This window comes from Rattus norvegicus, chromosome 5, assembly GCF_021556685.1.
Source record: "Rattus norvegicus strain SHRSP/BbbUtx chromosome 5, alternate assembly SHRSP_T2T, whole genome shotgun sequence".
Lineage (NCBI taxonomy): Eukaryota > Metazoa > Chordata > Mammalia > Rodentia > Muridae > Rattus > Rattus norvegicus.
In genome coordinates this window covers 37,232,625-37,245,733 of record NC_141538.1, presented here as the reverse complement: position 1 = coordinate 37,245,733, position 13,109 = coordinate 37,232,625, and positions in this window count along the sequence as shown.

The following is a 13,109-nucleotide window of genomic DNA, read 5'->3' as shown; positions in this document are numbered from 1 at the left end:
ATGTGATGCTTTTCTCTGAAAGCTGTCTTATGAAAAGATGGCTTTTGCTGAAGCAGACACATGGGAGGATGTTTTGCTGAGCACAGACACTTGAAGTTTTTCAGGAAGCAGCCTGGAAAGGGGTCATGTGATGTCTGGAAAGAGTATAAATATAGCCCAATGGACAGTGGTTGATTGATATGCCTTCTCATTTTTAGCTGGTCATTGTAGGAATCTGTTGACTGTAGGAATCATAGTCTTCACTGACTATGCTCTATGGTACTTGTTTGCCTTGATATTCTTTGATGATCATCATTTGTCACATGTTTCAAGGTCTTTAGCCACTTTTGAGGGCTTAGGTTCGTTGGCAGAACATTGTGGTTTCTTCTGCATTGAACTGCAGTTGCAGATTAATGAATGGTGCTCACAAGCAGATCAAGCTTCTGCTGCTGATTTGTATAAATTGCTTATATCTTGACAACACAGATTGGATTCACAACAAAAATCTATTTCTAAACAGGTCCAGATCCTCTCTTGCCCTATTATCCTTTCTAGCCCACCACCTCTGTTGGGTGGTGGGCTAGAAAGGGGATGAAACAACTTAAGAACCCTCTTAAGAGTAGGTTTTGAAAAATATTAGGCTTCAGTGACAGCAAGCAGTCAAAGAGCAAAATCTTTTTCTATGTCCTTATGTAGGCTCCAAGAAAAAATGTGACCCAGATTACAGATGTGTCCTCATATCTCAAGATCTAGAACAAAGGTATATGTCTTTATAACTCATAGGTTTGGGCTGGAAGTGGATTGACCTAATTCTGACCAAGCAAAATGTCTTTCACAGGTGTACCATCAATTTCCTGATTGTACTTTATTCATGTACTTACGTTGACAACCAAGAACAGCCATCACAAATGCAAATACAATTGATTTTAACAGTGGCAACTGAACTTATACTAGTTTAAAAAAATTCGAAATTGCTTTGCCACCATAAATTTATACTAATTGAAATGTGACAAATATTTAAGAAATTCTTCTCTTCTGGTCTTTGTGAAATGTTGCCTTAGTGACTGCCCATCCACGAAAGGAAAGGTTAATAGGGCAAAGGAGGATGTGAACATGTTTAGAAACTGTTCTTTGTGGGAAAATCTGATCTTCATTGAGAGAATATCAGCAGTTTACTTCACAGGAATCATCAGTAGTAGCTCAATCTACTTGCAAACACCATTCATGAATCAACAATGACATTTTGATCCAGAAGAAACTGCAAGGCTCTGCCAATCAGCTCAAGAAGCTGCTGCAACACCACCAGAAGTTCTTTGTTGCATTCTTCTCTATGAAGTCATGAGAAACAATCATCAGTGGGGTGGCAAGGTGAGCAAACACTTCACAGCATCTTTTCAGTTATATTTATACCCTTTCCAAACATCACATGTTCTCTTAACCGTCCATTCTAGCAAAACATTACATGCCCCCCTTTCCAAGCAGCTTCCATGGAAAAACAAAACGAACAAAAACACTTGTCTATTCTCAGCAAATATCCTCCCACGTGTCTTCTTCAGCAAAACACTGTCTTATAAGACAGTTTCCAGAAAATCATCACATGAAACAATTAGTCTCCAAAGAAAATAAAAATTTCCACTCTTCTGTTCTATTAATAGCTGGACAATAGCAATGATGGCTTTGTAGGTAGTAAGAATGACAGCATCAAGACAGACATGGTGATGAGGAAACAAAATTTCTACATCTTGATCCAATGACATCCAAGAGTAGACTCTCTTCTGCAGGCAGCCAGGGAGAATCTCAACCATACTGGTCAGGCTTGAGCATATATATGGAACCTAAAGGTTCCACCTTCACACTTGACTTTCTTCCTCTATCAAGGCTACACCTCCTTCAATACGGCCATATCTCCTAATAAGGCCACCTCCTGTGAGCCAAGCATATTCAAAATACCAGATTACTTTTAGTTACTTTATAGTTCTTCATAACTTTGTATTCTTAAAAACTGTGGCACAGTTATGCAAAACGGACCAAGAATATATTTATTTCATTTTTAAATATTAGAGTTACAGGAAAAAATAAATTTCAGATACTAGTTGCATAGTAATTATTTAAAATTAATAACATAACTTTGGCTTAAAATTTAAAAGCACCATTTGAGAATATAATACTCTCAGATATAATCCAAATGCTCTACCAATACTTTGTCAGCTATAGTAACAGTGATCTGTCAAGAATTTGGAACCCAGAAAAAAAAATCTCATGAGAGCCCTGCATTTTTCCAAAGATGAAATTTTCCTGCGTTAACATCAGGAACAAAGTTCATGATTAAGCTTGAATTTGGCTAACTACCGTGATGATACATGGTTATTGATGATACTTCGTTGTGCATGATTCCCTCTTAGCAAGCATAGGACTCTACACCTTAATTCATGAAATCTGTTTTTCAGTTTGAGGTTGACCATTTGGCATCTTATTTTTGAAATTTATCTTCTTTAAAATATGACAAAGATGAAAGTAAATGTTCAAGGCCTTTAAAAATACCCCTTCTGGATTCTACATATCAATGTGAGGTTTTGTTTTATGACAAATTAGAGCTTTTAGATTTTATGACCATTGTGTAAATTGCATAGGTATTAATTCAGTATGACCAAAAATGTGCAGTTTGTGCAAAATGAATTTTCAACAACAAAGATCTCTGAAAAGGAATGATCTTATATTACATAAAATTTTTCTATACATTTGGAGTTGACAACTAGAGAATACAATGTAGGAAATACAAGCATTTATTCATGTATTTCAATTTTACACTAATTGAACTATAAACATAAGCCACTCTCCTTTATTCTAATATTTTACTTTAAGGAAGTAGAAATGATTAAAACCAAAATGAGGGAATATATTTTTCATCCCCAAATGAAGACAATTGCCTACAAACAAACAGGCTCAAAATATAAAAGAAAAATAGAATAAGTATTATTAATGAAGGGCTGAGGGTTCATTAACATGCATTGCTTTGTGCTTTCAGACTGCAATTCTCGTTTTTTCTCACTCTCCCCCCCTCTATCTTTCTCTCTCCATTTTTCTCTTCCTTAAAGTAACACTTTCTTCTTATAATTGAACATTAGAGTTACAAAATTACTTCTTTTAAAGTAGTAATTTCCAAATATCTTCAGAGATTCAGACTCAATACCTCTGGGGTGGGTATTGCAATGATGGAAGTGTTCCAAAAGATTTTATTGGATGATTTTTGAAGAAGACCATCACCTCACAGTACACCTTAATGGGGTCTTTTTGCAACTCTGAAAAAATACAGCTCAATAACCCAACTGATATGTAGTAAAAACATTAAATAGCCCAACAGAATAAAAGATCCCACCTAATCTACTTTTTAAAAAAAATTACTGCATTAACCACTGAAATTATGCACATCACCAGGAATACTCCAGGTTTAATTCTGGTTCATCTGTAGTATGCACATGATTTCATTTAATGAAGTTCTTTGTGTTTTTGTTTTTTAATTTTTTGCAAATTCATTTGTAGGAGGAAATAAAAACAGTGATTGATTAGAGAATATTTTCTGCTTTGCACATAATAAACCTTTTTTTCAGAAAGAAAGATTCAAGAAGCTTGTATTAGTCAGGGTTCTCTAGACTCACAGAGCTTATGTAATTTCTCTCTATATTGTGGGGATTTATTGTGATGACATACTCTGTAGTCCTTTAGTCCCAACTAACTCAACGATGTGCAGCTATGGATGGGAAGTCCAAGGATCTAGTAGTTGATCAGTCCCATGAAGCTAGTTGTTGAAGTTGGTCTTTTGTAACAGTAGGTTCTCACAAATGTGCTGGCAAATAAGTGCAAGCAGTCAAAGAAGAGTATGTCATCCTTCTTCCAATGACAATACACAGGCCTAGAGCAGAAGGTGTGGCCCAGATTAAAGGTGTCTTCTGAGTTCTTCAATTTATTTCCTCAGAGACTTGAAGTTCTTGTCGTACAGATCTTTCACTTGCTTAATTAGAGTCATCCTGAGGTGTGTTATATTATTTGTGACCATTGTGAAGGGTATCATTTCCTTAATTTCTTTCTCAACCACTTTATCCTTTGAGTAGAGGAAAGCTACTGATTTGTTTGAGATAATTATATACCCAGCCAATTTGGTGAAGTTGTTTATCATGTTCAGTACTTTTCTGGTGGAACTTTTGGGGTCACATAAATATACTACCATATCATCTGCAAATAGTGATATTTTTATTTCTTCCTTTCTAATCTGTATCACTTTGAGCTACTTTTGTTCTCTGATTGCTCTGGCTAGGACTTTGAGTACTATATTGAATATGTAAGGAGAGAGTGGGCAGCCTTGTCCAGTCCCTAACTTTAGTGGGATTTTTCAAGTTTCTCTTGATTCACCTTAATGTTGGCTACTGGTTTGCTATATATTGCTTTTACTATGTTTACACATGGGTATTGAATTCCTGATCTTTCCAAGACTTTTATCATGAAGGAGTGTTGTAATTTTTCAGATGATTTCTCAGCAACTAATGAAATGGTCATGTGATTTTTTTTCTGAGTTTGTTTACATAGTGGATTACGTTGATGGATTTCTGTATATTGAGGCATCCCTGCATCCCTGGGATGAACCCTACTTGATCAGGATGTATGACCATTTTCATGTCTTCTTCGATTCAGTTTGCAAGAATTTTATAGATTATTTCTGGATCAACATTCATAAGGGAAATTGGTCTGATGTTCTCTTTCTTTATTGGGTCTTTGTGTGGTTTAGGCATAAGAGTAATTGTGGTTTCATAGAAGGAATTGCATAGTGCTCCTTCTGTTTCAATTTTGTGGAATAGTTTGGATAGTATTGGTATGAGGTCTTCTATGAAGGTCTGATAGGATTCTGGATTAAACCCATCTGGTCCTGGGCTCTTTTTGGTTGGGAGACTTTTAATAACAGCTTCCATTTCATTAGGAATTATGGGATGATATAGATTGTTTATCTGAGCCTGATTTAACTTTGGTACCTGGTATTTGTCTAGAAAATTATCTTTTTGTCCAGATTTTTGAGTTTTGTTGAATATAGGCTATTGTAGTAGGATCTGATGACTTTTTTTTAATTTCCTCAGATTCTGTTGTTATGTCTCCCTTTTCATTTCTGATTTTGTTGTACACCCTGTCTCTTCTGGTTAGTCTGGCTAAGAGTTTATCTATCCTTTTGATTTTCTAAAAGAACAAAATCCTTGTCTTGTTGATTCTTTGTATAGTTCTTTTTGTTTCTTCTGACTGATTTCAGCCCAGAGTTTGATTATTTCCTGGCCTCTACTACTCTTGGGAGTATTTGCTTCTTTTTGTTCTAGAGCATTTAGATATGCTGTCAAGCTGGTAATGTATGCTCTCTCCAGTTTCTTTTTGGAGTCACTCAGAGTTAGGAGTTTTCCTCTTAGCACTGCCTTCTTTGTGTCCCATAAGTTTGGGTATGTTGTGATTGCATTTTCATTAAATTCTAAAAAGTCTTTAATTTCTTTCTTTATTTCTTCATTGAGCAAATTACCACTGAGTAGGGTGGTTTTCCACTTCCATGTATATATAGGCTTTCTGTTGTTATTTTTGATGTTGAAAACCAGCCTTAATCCGTGGTGGTGATCTGATAGGATGCATGGGATAATTGTAATCTTCTTGTAGCTCTTGAGGCCTGTTTTGTGACCAATTATATGGTCATTTTTGGAGAAGGTACCATGAGGTGCTGAGCAGAAGGTATATTCTTTTTTTTTTAGGATGTAATGTTCTATAGATATATGTTAAATCAATTTATTTCATAACTTCTGTTAGTTTCTCTATGTCTCTGTTTATTTTCTGTTTCCATGATCTGTCCATTGATGAGAGTAGAGTGCTGAAATCTGCTACTATTATTGTGTGAGGTGCAAGGTATACTTTGAGCTTTAGTAAGGTTCCTTTTATGAATGTAGGTGCCCTTGAATTTGGAGCTAGATGTTTATAATGGAGAGTTCATCTTGGGGAATTTATCTTTGATGAATATGAAGTATCCTTCCTTATCTTTTTTGATAACTTTTGGTTGAAAGTCGATTTTAATCAATATTTGGATTGCTACTCCAGTTTGTTTTTTGGGACCTTTATTTTGGAATTTGTTTTCCAGCCTTTTACTCTGATGTAGTGTCTGTCTTTGTCACTGACTTGTATTTCCTGTATGCAGCAAAATGCTGGGTTCTCTTTATGTATCCAGTCTGTTATTCTATGTGTTTTTACTGGGGAATTGAGTCCATTAATGTTCAGAGATATTAATGAATAGTGATTGCTGTTTCCTGTTATCTTTGTTGTTAGAGATAAAATTAGGTTTGTGTGTCTCTCTTTAGTTTCCTTGCATGGAGATTATTTTCTGGCTTTTTCTAGGGTGTGGTTTCCCTCCTTGTGTTTTAACTTTCCATCTATTATCCTTTGTAGGGATGAATTTGTAGAAAGTTACTGTAAAAATTTAGTTTTGTCATGGAATATCTTGATTTCTCCATCTACGCTAATGGAGAGTTTTACTGAATATAGTAGTCTGGGCTGGCATTTGTTCTCTTAGGGTCTGTGTGACATCTGCCCAGGATCTTCTGGCTTTCGTAGTTTCTGGTGAGAAGTCTGGTATAATTCTGGTAGGTCTGCCTTCATATGTTACTTGACCTTTTTCCCTTACTGCTTTTAATATTCTTTCTCTTTTGTTTGTTTTTTGTTTTGTTTTTCCTTTTGTGGTTTAACTATTATTGACAGGAGGAATTTCTTCTCTGATCCAATTTATTTGGAGTTCTGTAGGTTTCTTGTATGTTTATGGGGATCTTTCTTTAAGTTAGGGAAGTTTTCTTCTATAATTTGTTAAAGATATTTAATAGCTCATTAGTTTGGGAGTCTTCACTCTCTACTATACCTATCATTAGGTTGAATCTTCTCAATGTATCCTTGATTTCCTGAATGTTCTGTGTTAGGAGCTTTTTGTGCTTTACACTATCTTTGAATGTTGTGTCAATGAATTCTGTGGTGTCTTCTCCTCCTGAGATTCTCTCTTCTATCTCTGGTATTCTCTGTGTGTGATCCCTGCATATATGACTCTTTCCTGGGCTTTCTATCTCTAGGGTTGTCTTTCTTTGTGCTTTTTTCATTCTTCCTATTTCCATTTTTATATTCTGGATTTTTTCAATTACTTCACCTGTTTCAATGTATTTTCATGTAATTTTAGAGCAATTTTTGCATTTCCTCTTTGTTTGTCTGTATTGTCCACTATTTCTTTAAGGGAGTTATTTATGTCTTTGTTAAAGTCCTCTATCATCATCATGAGATGGAACTTTAAGTCCAAACCTTGCTTTTCTGGTGTGTTTTGATATCCAGTATTTGCTTTTGGTGGGAGAATTGGGCTCTGATGATGCCAAGTAGTCTTGGTTTCTATTGCTCAGGTGGAATAGAAATGAAGATCCAGAAATGAACTCACACACCTATGGTTACTTGATTTTTGACAAAGAAGCCAAAACCATCCAGTGGAAAAAAGATAGCATTTTCAACAAATGGTACTGGTTCAACTGGAGGTCAACATGTAGAAGAATGCAGATTGATCCATGCTTATCACCCTTTACAAAGCTTAAGTACAAATGGATCAAGGACCTCCACATCAAACCAGATACACTCAAACTAATAGAAGAAAATAGAAGAATCTCGAACACATGGACACTGGTGAACAAAACACCAATGGCTAATGCTCTAAGATCAAGAATCGACAAATGGAATCTCATAAAACTACAAAGTTTCTGTAAGGCAAAGGACACTGTTGTTAGGACAAAATGGCATCCAACAGATTGGAAAAAGACCTTTACCAATCCTAAAACTGAAAGACAGCTCATATCCAAAATATACAAAGAACTCATGAAGTTAGACTGTAGGGAGACAAATAACACTATTAAAAATTGGGTTCAGAGCTAAAGAAAGAATTCACAGCTGAGCAATGCCAAATGGCTGAGAAGCACCTAAAGAAATATTCAACATCTTTAGTCATAAGGGAAATGCAAATCAAAACAGCCCTGAGATTCCACCTCACATGAGTGAGAATGGCTAAGACCAAAAACTCAGGTGACGGCAGATGCTGGCAAGGATGCGGAGAAAGAAGAACACTCCTCCATTGTTGGTGGGGTTGCAGACTGGTACAACCATTCTGGAAATCAGTCTGGAGGTTCCTCAGAAAATTGGACATTGAACTGCCTGAGGATCCATCCATACCTCTCTTGGGCATATACCCAAAAGATGCCCCAACATATAAAAAAGACACGTGCTCCACTATGTTCATCGCAGCCTTATGTATAATAGCCAGAAGCTGGAAAGAACCCAGATGCCCTTCAACAGAGGAATGGATAGGGAAAATGTGGTACATCTACACAATGGAATATTACTCAGCTATCAAAAACAATGACTTTATAAAATTCGTAGGCAAATGGTTGGAACTGGAAAATATCATCCTGAGTGAGGTAACCCAATCACAGAAAGACCTACATGGTATGCACTCATTGATAAGTGGGTATTAGCCCAAATGCTTGAATTACCCTAGATGCACAGAACACATGAAACTCAAGACAGATGATCAAAATGTGAATGCTTCACTCCTTCTTTAGAGGAGTACAACAATGCCCTTCGGGATAGGGAGGCAAGTTTAGAACAGAGTCTGAAGGAACTCCCATTCAAAACCTGCCCCACATGTGCCTCATACATATACAGCCACCAAACCAGATAAGATGGATGAAGCAAAGAAGTGCAGGCTGACAGGAAACGGATGTAGATCTCTCCTGAGAGACACAGCCAGAATATGGCAAATACATAGGCAAATGCCAGCAGCAAACCACTGAACTGAGAACAGGACCCCCGTTGAAGGAATCAGAGAAATGACTGAAACAGCTTAAAGGGGCTCGAGACCCCATATGAACAACAATGCCAACCAACTAGATCTTCCAGGGACTAAGCCACTACCCAAAGACTATACATGGACTGACCCTAGGCTCCAACTGCATAGGTAGCAATGAATAGCCTATTAAGGGTACCAGTGGAAGGGGAATCCCTTGGTCCTGCCAAGGCTGGACCCCCAGTGAAGGGGATCTTCAGAGAGGGAGGTAATGGGGGGGAGTATGGGGAGGGAAACACCTATATCGAAGGGGAAGGGGAAGGGTTACAGGGATGTTTGCCTGGAAATTGGGAAAGGGAACAATATTTGAAATGTAAATAAGAAATACTCAATTTAATAAAAGTGAAAAAATAAAATAAATCTGAAAATGTATATATGCAAACACACCAAAAAATATATATACATATATACGTGTGTATTTGTATATATGTAAAATGATGACAAACATAGGTCATATATAACATTGGTTATTTCATACAATGTCTTGGAATTTCACTCACACCTATTTATTTTCAGAATTTCATAGTCTAGCATTTGGGAAAATACTGTCTAATATATGTTTTCAAATAACAGTTTATTACATCTCTATCCTTTAAGAAGACATTGTTTTGGAGATTTTCATATCCCCAGGAGCTTTGGTGAGAAATGCTTGTGGCCTGACATAGGTATTGGGAACAAATCTCAGATGGTGATTTGAATAGCAATAACCTTCGTAGACTCATATATTTGAATATTTGTTTACTAGGGAGTTGTGCTAGTTGAAAGGAATTAGGATGTGTGGCCTTGGAGTAGATATAGCCTTGTTAGAGGAAATGGGTCAATGGGAGTGGGCTTTGGATTTTAAAAACTCAAGCCAGACCTAGTGTTTCTTTCTTTTCCTGCTAATACACAGTAGAATTCTCACATCTTTCTGTAGCATCATGTTTACCTGTGTAGCATCATGCTTCTGAGCATAATGATAATGGACTAAACCTCTGGACCTGTCAACCATCCTCATTTAATGTTTTTGATTATATAAGTTTCCATAGTTATGGTTTCGCTTCTTAGAAATTGGAACCCTTAGGTATTCAAATTAGTATGGGCTCTTACTGATGAGCTGTTTCTCCAGGCCCTTACCAGAGTATGATATTACAGCAAAAGAAAAAAAAATGAAATACAACTAACTTTTGATATTCCTAGCCAAATTTCAATCATCATTTTGTGACCATAGAAATAATATTCATGTATATGTGGATGAATATTTACATCATTAAACATTATGTTTATTCTTATATGAAGTTAAATCAGGAACAGATAAACCAGTTAAACAACTCCATAACACCTAAGGAAATAGAAGCAGTCATTAAAGGTCTTCCAACCAAAAGGAGCCCAGGTCCAGACGGGTTTAGTGCAGAATTCTATCAGACCTCCATAGAAGACCTCGTACCAATATTATCCAAACTATTCCACAAAATTGAAACAGATGGAGCACTACCGAATTCCTTCTATGAAGCCACAATTACTCTTATACCTAAACCACACAAAGACCCAACAAAGAAAGAGAACTTCAGACCAATTTCCCTTATGAATATCGATGCAAAAATACTCAATAAAATTCTGGCAAACCGAATCCAAGAGCACATCAAAACAATCATCCACTATGATCAAGTAGGCTTCATCCCAGGCATGCAGGGATGGTTTAATATACGGAAAACCATCAACGTGATCCATTATATAAACAAACTGAAAGAACAAAACCACATGATCATTTCATTAGATGCTGAGAAAGCATTTGACAAAATTCAACACCCTTCATGATAAAAGTCCTGGAAAGAATAGGAATTCAAGGCCCATACCTAAACATAGTAAAAGCCATATACAGTAAACCAGTTGCTAACATTAAACTAAATGGAGAGAAACTTGAAGCAATCCCACTAAAATCGGGGACTAGACAAGGCTGCCCATTCTCTCCCTACTTATTCAATATAGTTCTTGAAGTTTTAACCAGAGCAATCAGACAACATAAGGAGGTCAAGGGGATACAGATCAGAAAAGAAGAAGTCAAAATATCACTATTTGCAGATGATATGATAGTATATTTAAGTGATCCCAAAAGTTCCATCAGAGAACAACTAAAGCTGATAAACAACTTCAGCAAAGTGGCTGGTTATAAAATTAACTCAAATAAATCAGTAGCCTTCCTCTACACAAAAGAAAAACAAGCCGAAAAAGAAATTAAGGAAACGACACCCTTCATAATAGATCCAAATAATATAAAGTACCTTGGTTTGAATTTAACCAAGCAAGTAAAAGATCTGTACAATAAGAACTTCAAGACTCTGAAGAAAGAAATTGAAGAAGACCTCAGAAGATGGAAAGATCTCCTGTGCTCATGGATTGGCAGTATTAATAGAGTAAAAATGGCCATTTTACCAAAAGCGATCTACAGATTCAATGCAATCCCCATCAAAATACCAATCCAATTCTTCAAAGAGGTAGACAGAACAATTTGCAAATTCATCTGGAATAACAAAAAACCCAGGATAGCTAAAACTATCCTCAACAATAAAAGGACTTCAGGGGGAATCACTATCCCTGAACTCAAGCAATATTACAGAGAAATAGTGAAAAAAACTGCATGCTATTGGTACAGAGACAGACAGATAGACCAATGGAATAGAATTGAAGACCCAGATATGAACCACACACCTATGGGCACGTGATTTTTGACAAAGGAGCCAAAACCATCCAATGGAAAAAAGACAGCATTTTCAGCAAATGGTGCTGGTTCAACTGGAGGTCAGTATGTAGAAGAATGCAGATCGATCCATGCTTATCACCCTGTACAAAGCTTCAGACCAAGTGGATAAAGGACCTCCACATCAAACCAGATACACTCAAACTAATAGAAGAAAAACTAGGGAAGCATCTGGAACACATGGGCACTGGAAAAAATTTCCTGAACAAAACACCAATGGCTTATGCTCTAAGGTCAAGAATCGACAAATGGAATCTCATAAAACTGCAAAGCTTCTGTAAGTCAAAGGACACTGTGGTTAGGACACCAACAGATTGGGAAAAGATCTTTACCAATCCTACAACAGATAGAGGTCTTATATCCAAAATATACAAAGAACTCAAGAAGTTAGACCGCAGGGAGACAAATAACCCTATTAAAAAATGGGGCTCAGAGCTAAACAAAGAATTCACAGCTGAGGAATGGCAAATGGCTGCGAAACACCTAAAGAAATGTTCAACATCTTTAGTCATAAGGGAAATGCAAATCAAAACAACCCTGAGATTTCACCTCACACCAGTGAGAATGGCTAAGATCAAAAACTCAGGTGACAGCAGATGGGTCCTGCTAAGACTGAACCCCCAGTGAACGTGATTGTTGGGGGGAGGGCGGCAATGGGGGGAGGATGGGGATGAGAACACCCATAAAGAAGGAGAGGGAGAGTGATTAGGGGGATGTTTGCCCGGAACCCGGGAAAGGGAATAACACTCGAAATGTAAATAAGAAATACTCAATTTAATAAAAAAAAACAACAAAAAAAACCAAAAAAACTGCAACTCTTCATAAAAAAAGAAATGTACAATATACATATATATATTTATATACAAACTGAATTTTCTAAGAATTATTCTATCTGTTACTCATGATTAAAAGAAATTAATCCTTTTCCTTTCTAACAACTTTTCTATTTTACAGATAAAAAATAGATTCAGCAAGTTTTAATAATTTTCATAATTTCCCCTCTAGTTAGTACAATTAAAACTGACTTGGAATTATTTCACATATTCTCATTACCCATGTCTTTTAGACTCTCACACATGGATTTTACATTTTGCTTTTTAAAAGAAGTCATAAATAATGCACAACTAAATGATTAATCTTTGTATGATTTGATACAGAGTTTTGTGCGTCCTCAGCAGGATGCAGAGATGAAACACAGGAGGTCAGAAGGGAGCTTTATTTGACATTACTCAGTAGCCAGTGTATTTCAGAATTCTGCAGTCTCATTTTAATTGGTTTATATTGGGCATATTAGGCACAGCATAACTTGGTAAAAACTTATTCTAGTGATGATTGACTTAATAATCCCATGCATACAGAAAAGGTCATGTAAAACTTTTTGAGAAACAAAGTATGCTAAATACAGATAGGATGGGATTACATTGAAACACTTTATAAATTCCATAAATATATGTTTTATTGATT